This window comes from Rhinolophus ferrumequinum, chromosome X (genome assembly GCF_004115265.2).
Source record: "Rhinolophus ferrumequinum isolate MPI-CBG mRhiFer1 chromosome X, mRhiFer1_v1.p, whole genome shotgun sequence".
In the NCBI taxonomy this organism is placed as follows: domain Eukaryota; kingdom Metazoa; phylum Chordata; class Mammalia; order Chiroptera; family Rhinolophidae; genus Rhinolophus; species Rhinolophus ferrumequinum.
In genome coordinates this window covers 81258245-81270671 of record NC_046284.1, presented here as the reverse complement: position 1 = coordinate 81270671, position 12427 = coordinate 81258245, and the positions used below count along the sequence as shown (strand labels likewise).

The window sequence follows — 12427 nt, the reverse complement described above, 5'->3', positions numbered from 1 at the left end:
GTATGAACATTTTAATGATGTTGATTCTTACTATCTATGAGCATGGTATATGCTTTCATTTATTTGTATCTTCTTATTGTTTGTATTTTGATTTGCAGATATTGAACCAACCTTGCATCCCAGGAATAAATTCCACTTTATTGTGGTGTATGATCTTTTTAAGGTAGTGTTGAATTCGGTTTGCTAATATTTTGTTGAGGATTTTTGCATCTATGTTCAACAGGGATATTGGCCTATACTTTTCTTTTATTGTAAAGTTTTCGTCTGGTTTTGGAATCAAGGTAATTTTAGCCTCGTAAAATGAGCTTGAGATCTTAACTCTCTCTTGCATTTTTTGGAATCGTTTGAGGATACGTGTTAGTTCTTCTTTGAATGTTTGGTTCACCTGTGAAGCCATCTGGTCTAGGACTTTTGTTTTTGGGAGTCTTTTGGTTACTAATTCAATTTTTGTTAGTAGTAATTGGTCTGTTCAGATTTTCTGTTTATTCTTTTTCTTATTATTTATCTATTTATTTATTTTATATTAGTTTCAGGTGTACAAAACAACATAATTAGAAGCACAGTGCTGTGGGTGCTGCAGTCTGCATGAGCCATGTGTATAAATGAATAAAGAGGGCCTAGGATGGAGTCTTACTGACAAGGTTAGAGGAAGAGTGTCCAGAAAGGGAGGTAATTCTGAGGAGAAGATTCTGGAACCCCAGGAGAATGGCTTGATTGATCTACGAGATTATGAGAATGTAGATTAAACTTTTCCAAATCCTTTCCCATCTCCAGCTTCTCCAGAGAAAGATGGTGTAGGAGCTGAACCTGATGAAGAGTCAGGAAGAGAAGCACTGGTTCCTGTACCTCCACAGAGAACAGTTAAAATGAATACACCCAAGCTTGATGCTCAGAGGTTAGTTTCAGAGAGAGGGCTTCCAGCATTAAAGCATGTGTTCGATGAGGCAAAATACAAAGTTAAATGTCATGAGGCTGAAGACTTGAAGACGCTAATCAGACATATGGATCACTGGACACATAGGCTATTCCCTAAACTGCAAATTGAGAATTTTATTGACAGAGTTGAATAACTGGGAAATAAAAAGGAAGTTCAGACCCGTTTAAAATGAATTTGACTTGATCTGCCTATTTTACGTGAAGATTTTATTATCAATAATGATGAAGTACGGGAAAATAATGACCATGCTATAACTGCTACTGAATTAGATTCCTTTCTGACAAATTTACCTGACAGTGAGAAGTTTGCTTCTGAGTCACGTAGAAGTCTAACTGAAGAGCAACAACAAAGAATTGAGAGAAACAAACAACTGGCCTTGGAAAGAAAGCAGGGAAAGCTACTGAGTAATAGTCAGTCCCTAGGAAATGACTTGTTAATGATCACAACCATGGCACAGACAGTTTAAGATGTTAATATGGGTGAGGATCAAAAAGAGGAGGAGTCAGATGGATTTGACAAAAACATTCTAGACAATCCACATAATGATGCTGGTGCCATTACTGTAAATGAAGAGCAGGAATTAAAAATAGAGAAAAGGCAACTGGACCAATACTTTAAAAATGTGTAGCAGTAACTTTATGCTTCATCCAGAAATGTTACTGAGGTTGGATAGACCTCAACTAAGAGGCAATCTATTAACTTGATATCCTCCAAATTTGAGACTACTGTGTATTCTGTCTACTTTGAAATCCTTATGTCATAAAACCTTTACAGATTCTTGTTTAAAATCTGGTATTTATCATTATAGTTGTTTCTTACTAACTTTAGTTAAGTCTGTTCTCTTTAGTATTTATTTTTATATAGATATGACTTCTTAACAATGATTAGTAGTTAATAAGCCGCTTCTGCTGCTAGTGTACCATTAAATGCCTTGTTTTCTCTAAATTGGGTGGTGTTTAAATTTGTAAATATATAACGAATATTAATGTCTATTTAAAAAATAAAAATCTCTGTGATATATAGATGATGTATTACAGATTTGTTCACCTGAGATCTATGTAATTTTACTAAGAATTGTCACCCCAAAAACTTCAATTAAAAAAATAAAAAGAGGGCCGGCCCGGTGGCTCAGGCGGTTGGAGCTCCATGCTCCTAACTCCAAAGGCTGCCTGTTCAATTCGCACATGGGCCAGTGGGCTCTCAACCATAAGGTTGCTGGTTCAACTCCTCGAATCCCGCAAGGGATGGTGGGCTGTGCCCTCTGCAACTAGCAACAGCAACTGGGCCTGGAGCTGAGCTGCACCCTCCACAACTAAGACTGAAAGGACAACTTGACTTGGAAAAAAAAAGTCCTGGAAGTACACGCTGTTCCCCAATAAAGTCCTGTTCCCCTTCCCCAATAAAATCTTAAAAAAAAAAAAGAAAAAGAAAAATCTCAGTACAAATTGGTAGTTAATATGGTATGTGGGATGCAATCAACAATGTTGTAAAGATCATATAAGGTGCCAGATGGGCACTGGACTTATCAGGGGGATCACATCATAGACTGTAGATGCCTGACCAATGTGCTATACACTTGAAGCTGGAGTAGAACAATATTGAACATCAACAATAATGAAATATATAGGTATATATAGTCACGGGATGTGGAGTACAGCACAGGGAAGATAGTCAATGGTACTGTAATAGCTATATAAGATGTCAGAAGGGTAGTATCTTATATATATATATATATATTTGACATTCCATATTATTCAGTTTCAGCTTCAGGTGTACAGCTCAGTGGTCAGACATCTACACAGTCCATGAAGTGGTCTCCCTAATAAGACAAGTGCCCATCTGACTACCTACAAAATCTTTACAACATTATTCATTATATTCCCCAAACTGTATTTCATATCTCTGTGGCTATATTTTGATTACTAATTTGTACTTTCTAATCCCTTTACCTTATCCCCCACCCTCACCCTCTCTTTTTTTTTCTTGATGAGTCTGGTGAAAGGTTTATCAATTTTGTTTATCTTTTCAAAGAACCAGCTCTTCGTTTTGTTGATATGTGTTTTTTTTTTAAGACTGTTTCATTTATTTCCGCTCTGATATTTATTATTTCCTTCACTCTACTTACTTTGGGCTTTGTTTGCTGTTCTTTCTCTAGTTCCTTCAAGTGTAAGGTTACATTGTTTATTTGAGATTTTTCTTGTTTCTTACTGTAGGACTGTATTGCTGTGAATCTCCTCTTAGGACTATTTTCGCTATGTGCCATAGATTATGAGTCATTGCGTCTTCATTTTCATTTGTCTCAAGTTATCTTTTGATTTTTCGCCTGGATCTCATTGTTAACCCACTCATTGTTTAGTAGCATGGTATTTAGCCTCCATGTGTTTGTTTTTCAGTCTTTTTCTTGTAATTTATTTCTAATTTCATACCATTGTGGTCAGAGAAGATGCTTGATAAGATTTCAATCTTTTTAAGTTTATTGAAACTTGTTTTGTGGCCTAACATGTGATCTACCTTGGAAAATGTTCCATGTGCACTTGAAAAGAATATATATTCTGCTGCTTTGGGGTAAATGCTCCAAAAATATCAAATAAATCCATCTGATCTAATGTAGCATTTAAAGCTGCTATTTCCTGTGTGGAAGATCTGTCCAATGGTGCCAATGGGGTATGAAAGTCCCCTACTATGACTGTATTATTGTTCATCTCTCCTTTTATGTCAGTGAATATTTTCTGTATATGTTTAGGTGCTCTTATGTTGGGTGCATAAATGTTTACAAGGGTTATATTCTCTTGTTGGATTGATCCCTTTTTCATTATGTAATGTCCTTCTCTGTCTCATCATAGCCTTGGTTTTATAGTCTATTTTGTCTGGTATAAATATTGCTACTTCAGATTTTTCTTTTTTTTCCGTTTCCATTTGCGTGGAATATATATTTCCTTTTTTTTTTTTTTTTTTTTTTTTTTTTTTTTTTTTACTTTCAGTCTCTGTGTGTCTTTCTATCTGAAGTGAGTCTCATATGCAGCATATGTAAGGGTCTTGTTTTCTTATCAATTCAGCCACCTTATGTCTTTCAATTACAGCATATAAACCATTTACATTTAAAGTAATTGTTGATAGATGTGAAGTTATTGCCATTTTATTATTCATATTTTTAATCTTTTTTTCCCTCTGCTTAAAGAAGTCCTTTTAACATTTCTTGTAATACAGATTTGGTAGTGATGAACTCCTTTAGCTTTTTCCTGTCTGAGAAACTCTTTATCTGTCTTTCGATTCTCAATGATAGCTTTGCTAGGTTCAGTAATCTTGGTTGTCTGTCCTTGTTTTTCATCACTTTGAATATTTCATGCCAATCCTTTCTGGTCTGCAAAGTTTCTATTGAGAAATCAGCTAACAGTCTTATGGGAGCTCCGTTGTAGATAACTAGCTGCTTTTCTCTTGTTGTTTTTGAGTTTCACTCTTTGTCTTTAACCTTTGCCATTTTAATTATGAGGTATCTTGGTGTGGACCTCTTTGGGTTCATCTTGTTTAGGGTTCATCTTGTTCATCTCTGCACTTCCTGGGCTTGTATGTCTATCTCCTGGGACAGGGTAGGGAAATTTTCTGTCATTATTTCTTCAAATAGATTTTTAATTCCTTGTTCACTCTTTTCTCCTCTTGATACCCCTATGATGCAAATGTTGGCATGTTTGATGTTGTCCCAGAGTCCCCTAAAACTGTCCTTATTATTTTGGATTCTTTTTTCTTTTTGCTGTTCTGATTGGGTTTTTTTCTCCTGCCTTGTCTTCCAAATCACTGACTCAGTCCTCTGTTTCATCTAATCTATTGTTGATTACATCTAATGTTTTCTTTATTTCAGTTACTGTATTCTTGATTTCTGACTGGTTCTTTTTTATGGTTTTTATGTTGTTTTTTATGTTTACTCTCTCTTTGTTGAAATTCTCACTAATTTTTTTGAGCATGCTTCTAACCAGTGTTTTGAACTCTGTATCTCGTGGATTTGTTTGCCTCCATTTTATTTAGTTGTTTTTCTGGCATTTTGTTCTGTTCTTTCATTTGGGACATGTTTCTTTGTATCCTCATTTTGGCTGCCTCTCTGTGTTTGTTTTTATGTATTAGGTAGATCTGCTATATCCACTAGTCTTTGCAGGGTGACCTTATATAGTAAATGTCCTGTGGGGCCCAGTGGCACTCTCTCCCTGAGCCCCTGCACTGGGGCTCCAGGAGCATCCCTTGTGTCAGTTGTGTGTGCCCTCCTGTTTTAGTTGAGCCTTTATTTCTGTTGGCACATCAGTGGTTTGAATTGTCACTCAGGCCGACTGGTTATGAGGATTGGCCGTGACCACAGCATAGGAAGTACTGTGTAGGGGCTGATCCCATAGAGTAGCATTTGCCCCAGCTGGCTCTGGTGCCTGTCAATACTCCCCTTTTGTTGTGCCACTTGTGGAGCCAATTGGATGGTGCTCTGTTGTGGACTGGATGTAGCCACCAGTGTGTTGATTCTGAAGTTTCTTGGGAGGGTCTCCTGTGCAGGCCAAATTTAGCTGCTGTCTGTGACCAGCCTGGGGCTACATGGTAGGAGGTACAAAGTGATCCGTGGTTGGTTGCTGCTTTTGCTGGACCTACAGCCACAAGTGAGAGGCGACCCTGTGAAACGAGGCTGGTCGTCACTACTACTGGAGTTGGGGCAGTTTAGCAAAAGCCCCAAGGCACCCCGAGGCCTGCCACTGCCTGCTGGCTTCCCATACATCTCAGCTGCTGAAAGAGCCTTGGGTGGCACGTGAGTTGGGGTCTCAGGGTTCACCAGGGTGGCTTGAGTGGTGTTCATCAGTTTAATGTAGATTCAGAATTAGTGTCCGTGCTGACCCTGGGACACTCAGCAAAAGGTGCAGGGCACACCAAGACTAGCTGCCACCTGACTGGGGACCATGCACATCCTAGCATTGTCCTGAAAGTCTGCAGCAAAGGTAAATACCGACTGACCATCACATAAAGAGCCTCTGGCAGTGGGTGAGTTGGGTGGGGTGGAGTCCCAGAAATTCACCAGGGTGGAGTGAGTGAAGTTCATCAGGCCAGTGAAGGTTCAGATTTGGCTGTGCGGGGTAGGGCTCCACAGAGGAAAGATGGCTCCTGCAGCCTGCTACGAGGTAGGAGGTCTCAATACAAGGACAGTGGTGGCTGTCCCTCTAACCCTTGCTTGAAGCCATACAATTCAGTCTTTATCTGTATGTCTCTAGTACCTTTTGAGCTGCCATTTCTCAGCTGGAGCCCATTGTGAGTGCCTAGGAGCAAGAGAGTGTTTGCATAGGCCCTTTAAGAGGGTTCCTGGGTTTCCAGCAGCCTTCTATTTAACCAGGAAGGACAGAATCCCCATTGATTTTCTCAGCCAGATGTATTGGGGCCTCCTCTTCCCAACACTGATGCTCTGGCCTAGGGATCCTGGTGTGGGGCTTGGACTCCTTGATCTTCAGAGGGGACCTCTGAAGCTGAGATATTCCTCCTGATTCTCAACTGCCACATGTGGGTGTGGGACCAGCCTGTTTCGCATCTCCATTCCTCCTTCCAACCTCAACTTTGCTTCTACTTTATGTCCTTAGTTACAGGACTTCAGTTCAGGTAGTCTTTAGATAGTTTTCCTGGTTGATTTTTCTATAATTCAGTTGTAATTTTAATGTGGTCACGGGAGGAGGCAAGCACAACATTTTCCTTGTCCATCATCTTAACCAGAACTCCCCTCTTATTTTCTTATTATATTTATTGTTTTCCATTTATTATGTTTGTTCTACTTTTTAATTGTTTCCTTCTATTGAATTTTTTATTCTGATAATTCTACTTTTAGTTTTCCAGAACTCCTTCTTCTTTTTTTTTTTTTTTTTTTTTTTTAAACATGAAGTTTCATGGGCTAAATGTCTTTTGTTATCTTGGTGAAGACTTTTATTAGTGTTTTGAAGTTTTTTTCTGCTCTCTGAATTTACTCTGTTTTTTTTGAATTCTTTTATTTTTCCTGTTTGTCTGTGTTATTCTGCCTATCATTTCAGGAGGCCTTAACATATCAATGTGATAGAGAAATGCACTGAAAAGCTGACTGAAAGCTCTGTGTTGGTGACGGGGAATTTTCAACAATTAGATTTCTCCAGAAGGTGCTGTGTTGGCAAGACAGCATGTGTAATAATGGAATAATCAAATCTTTGTATCTGGAGGTTCTTTCTTTGAGGTCTTTAATCTCACCAGGTAAAACATTTTCTGGACCCCCTGAGGGCTTTAAACCAGACTCTGGTTTTTCCTTTATGTTCCCTAGTACACTTGAAACAGGCCAATGGAAGGAGGATGTGGTTGCACTGTTTCAGGTATAAAATTCAATTTTTATCCCTGTGTTTGCAGCCCTGTATTTCACTCTAATATCCATTATGTTTGATGTCCTCACATCCAAAGCCTCTGAGCTTCACTTTCTTCAGAGAATAAACCTTAGGAATCTTGTGGAGTAGGGAAATAGTAGTAATTAATTTACAATGTTGGAGGCAAATTTGGGTGTTTAACTGCTATGTATGCAGACTTTCAACCAATCTCCTTTGTATAAGTCCTATACTTCACTTCCACCTCCCAAAGTATTCTATGCCTTCAATTCCCAAATCTTTCCTGGTTCTATGAGGAGATATTGGCTGTTATTTTGAGGCATTCAGATTGTAGCTTTCTCTTCTCTGCTAAGATAATTATTGCTTATTCATCTTATTTTCATGTTTCCAAAATTTGTTGAAATATCTCATCTACTATTGTGTCTCCTCTCATTCTCTTTACTCCCAGTGACTTATACATTTTTCTTCCTCTACTATCATTTAGTAGTGTTTGGGACTGTGTCAAAGGTGACTGAGGATTTATATTTAACCATACTAAAATCACCTAAATATAATTTAAGTATGAAATTGTGACTAGGATAGACTATGCTGTAGCACCTACCTGGGTCATGGTCACATCAGTGAAGAATCATTTTCAAAAGAGTTTAGTTTCCTTATTTGATATCATTGACTCAAGGCTCTTTTTGCAGATGTCACATGTTTCTGTTGACTGTTATTGTTTATTTTAATGTTCAATTTGTTACTACTTGGTTATCGGGTGATATCTCAAAATTGGAATATTTGACATCTTAAAAAGTTATGCTGTTACTTCCTTTTAAAAATGTAACATACAAATAGTAACAAAAATATCAAACAGCACAACGTGATATTCAGTAAAAAGTAAGTATCCCTTTCTCCCCAGTAACTCAGCCACTTGGGTCCTCTCCTTAGAAGGAAACACTGTTGCTAATTTCTTTTTTTACTTAGTTTTTACTTTTTATTAGTTTCAGGTACACAAGACAAAGTAATACTTAGACGTTTATCATTTATATCCCTCACACTGTGTGAACCGCCCTCCCCCATCCACTATCGCTCTGATATCGCACAGAGCCATTACATTTCCACTGTCTCTATTCCTAATGCTGTACTCTGCTTCTTGTAAGTATATATATATATATATATATATATATATATATATATATATATATATATATATATATATATAATTATAGTTGGCATTCATTTTTGTTCAGATTCAGGTGTACAGTGTAGTGATAAAGCATCTACATCTTCCCTGAGGTGGTCTCCCTAATGAGACAAGTGTCCATCGGATACCCTACAAAATCTTTACAACATTATTGATTATATTCCCCAAATTAATTTTCAAAACCCCGTGTCCATCTTGTGGTTACCGACTGTTTTCTAATACCCCCACCCTCCCCCGCACCCCCACCCCCCGCCCATCTAGCAACCCTCAGTTTTTCCTCTTTGTCTCCAAAACTGTTTCTGATTAGTTCATTCACTTATTCTTTTCTTTAGATTTCGCATATAAGTGAGATCATATGGTACTTATCTTTCTCTGTCTGACTTATTTCACTTAACATAATGTTCTCTAGGTCCATCCATATTGTTGCAAATGGTAAGATTTCTTTCTTCTTTATGGCTGCATAATACTCCATTGTATAAATGTACCACATTTTCTTAATCCAGTCATCTACCGATGGGCATTTTGGTTGTTACCATGTCTTGGCTATTGTGTATAGTGCTGCAATAAACATAGGAGTGCATAAAGATTTTTGAATTGGAGTTTTGGATTTCTCCAGATAGATACCTAGGAGTGGAATTACTGGATCATAGGGTAGTTCCATTTTCAGATTTTTGAGATACCTCCATACTGTTTTCCATAGTGGCTGCACCAATCTGCAATCCCACCAACAGTGCACAAGCGTTTCCTTTTCTCCACATCCGCGTCAGCACTTGTTGTTTGTTGATTTATTGATGATAGCCATTCTGACTGGGGTGAGGTGGTATCTCATTGTGGTTTTTATTTGCATTTCTCTGATGGTTAGTGAGGTTGAGCATTTCTTCATATATCTGTTTGCCATCTGTATGTCCTTTTTAGAAAAATGTCTCCTCATGTCCTTTGCCCATTTTTAAATTGGGTTGTTTGCTTTTTTGGAGTTGAGTTGAAGTTTTTATAAATTTGTGATATTAACCCCTTATCAGATATATCATTGGCAAATATCTTTTTCCATTCAGTAGGATCCCTTTTTGTTTTATTAATGGTTTCCTTTGCTGTGAAAAAGCTTTTTAGTTTGATGTAATCACACATGTTTATTTTTTCTCTTACTTCCCTCGCACGAGGTATATATTAGTAAAAATCTTACTCCGGGTAATGTCTATGAAGTTTCTTCCTATACTTTCTTCTAGGAATTTTATGTTTTCAGATCTTACATTTAAGTCTTTAAGCCATTTTGAGTTTATTTTTGTATATGGTGTAAGGAGGTGGTCCAGCTTCATTTTTTTGCATGTGTCTGTCCAGGTTTTCAAGCACCATTTATTGAATAGACTGTCTTTACCCCACCATACATTCTTGCTTCCATTGTCGTAGATTAAATGGCCATATAGGCATGGATTTATTTCTGGACTCTCTATTCTGTTCCATTGACCTATGTGTCTGTTTTTATGCCACTACCATGCTGTTTTGATTACTGTAGACTTGTAGCATAACTTGATGTCAGGTATTGTTATACCTCCCACTTTGTTCTTATTTCTCAAGATTGCTGAGACTATCCGGGGTGTTTTATGGTCCCATATAAATTTTAGGATTATATGTTCCATTTCTGTGAAAAACGTTGTTGGTAGTTTGATAGGAATTACATTGAATATGTATATTGCCTTAGGCAGTATGGACATTTTAACTATATTAATTCTTCCTATCCATGAACATGGGATGTGTTTCCATCTATTTGTATCTTCTTTCATTTCTTTCTTCAGTGTCTTATAATTTTCTGAGTACAGATCTTTTACTTCTTTGGTTAAATTTATTCCCAGGTATTTTATAGTCTTTGGAGGAATTGTAAATGGGATTGTTTTTTTAATTTCTCCTTCTGATGTTTTATTATTGGTATATACAAATGCAACTGATTTCTGAATATTAATTTTGTATCCTGATACTTTACTAAATTCACCTATCAGCTCTAATAGTTTCTTGGTGGAGAATTTAGGGTTCTCTCTATATAGTATCATGTCATCTGCATATAATGACAATTTTACTTCCTCCTTACCCATTTTGATGCCTTTTATTTCTTTTTCTTGTCTGACTGCTGTGGCTAGAACTTCCAGCACTACGTTGAATAGAAATGGAGAAAGTGGGCAACCTTGCCTTGTTCCTGATCTTAGGGGGAATGGTTTTAGCTTTTCCCCATTGAGTATGATGTTAGCTGTGGGTTGGTCATATATGGCCTTTATTATGTTGAGATATGATCCCTCTATTCCCACTTTCTTAAGGGTTTTTATCATAAATGGCTGTTGGATTTTATCAAATGCTTTTTCTGCATCTATTGATATGATCATGTGATTTTTATTTTTCATTTTGTTAATGTGGTGTATCACATTAATTGATTTGCGGATGTTGAACCACCCTTGCATACCAGGGATGAATCCCACTTGATCATGGTGTATGATCTTTTTAATGTATTGCTGAATTCTGTTCGCTAATATTTTGTTGAGGATTTTTGCATCTATGTTCATTAGAGATATCGGCCTGTAGTTTTATTCTTTTGTGGTGTCTTTGTCTGATTTTGGGATCAGGGTGATAGTGGCTTCGTAAAAAGTGTTTGGGAGTCTTCGTTCCTTCTGGATTTTTTGGAAGAGCTTGAGGAGAATAGGTGATAATTCTTTTTTGAACGTTTTGTAAGATTCACCTGTAAAGCCATCTGGTCCGGGGCTTTTGTTTGTTGGGAGATTGTTGATTACTGATTCAATTTCCCTGGTGGTAATCAGTCTATTCAGGTTTTCTGTTTCTTCTTGAGTTAGTCTTGGAAGGTTGTACGCCTCTAGAAAATTGTCCATTTCTTCCAAATTGTCAAATTTGTTGGCATATAGTTTCTCATAGTAACTTCTTAAAACTTTTTGTATTTCTGCAGTGTCCGTTGTCACTTCTCCTCTTTCATTTCTGATTTTATTAATTTGGGTCCTCTCTCTCTTTTTTTTAATGAGTCTGGCTAAGGGTTTGTCGATTTTGTTTATCTTCTCCAAGAACCAACTCTTGGATTCATTGATCTTTTGTATTGTTTTTCTGGTTTCTATTTCATTTATTTCTGCTCTGATCTTTATTATCTCCTTCCTTTTGCTCCCTTTGGGCTTATTTTGCTGTTTTTTTTCCCAAATCCCTTAAGTGTGAAGATAAACTGTTGATTCGTGATGTTTCTTGTTTCTTTAGGTAGGCCTGCAAAGCTATGAATTTCCCTCTTAGGACTGCTTTCGCGGCATCCCATAGATTTTGGGTCGTCGTGTTTTCATTTTTGTTTGTCTCGAGATATCTTTTGATTTCTTCCTTGATCTCCTGCTTGACCCATTCATTATTTAGTAATAAGTTATTCAGCCTCCATGAATTGGTGTGTCTTCCAGTTTTTTTCCTGTAGTTCATTTCTAATTTCATAGCATTGTGATCAGAGAAGACAATTGGTATGATTTCAATTTTCTTAAATTTATCAAGACTTGTTTTGTGCCCTAACATACGGTCTATCTTGGAAAATGTTCCATGTGCACTTGAGAAAAAGGTGTATTTTGCAGTATTGGGGTGAAATGTTCTGAAAATATCGATTAAATCCAAGTGGTCCAATGTATCATTTAAGGCTGTTGTTTCCATATTGATTTTCTGTCTGGAAGACCTGTCCCTTGTTGTCAGAGGTGTGTTGAAGTCCCCTACTATGATAGTGTTACTGTTGATCTCTGTCTTTATGTCAGTCAGTACCTGTTTTATATATTTAGGTGCTCCTATGTTGGGTGCATAGATGTTTACTAGGGTTATGTCCTCTTGTCGGATCGATCCTATAGGGAGTAAATTTGAAGACATTACCCTGAGTAATATTTTACTGATATATCTCCTCAGGCAAAGGAAGTAAAAGAAAAAATAAACATATGGGATTATATCAAA

The 12427-nt window shown here is 37.2% G+C and overlaps 1 pseudogene; it reads left to right on the top strand.

Annotated features, from left to right (window-relative positions):
- The first annotated feature begins 602 nt into the window (after positions 1-602).
- On the top strand, positions 603-1610 carry LOC117015433 (TIMELESS-interacting protein-like; annotated as a pseudogene).
- The last annotated feature ends 10817 nt before the right edge of the window (positions 1611-12427 follow it).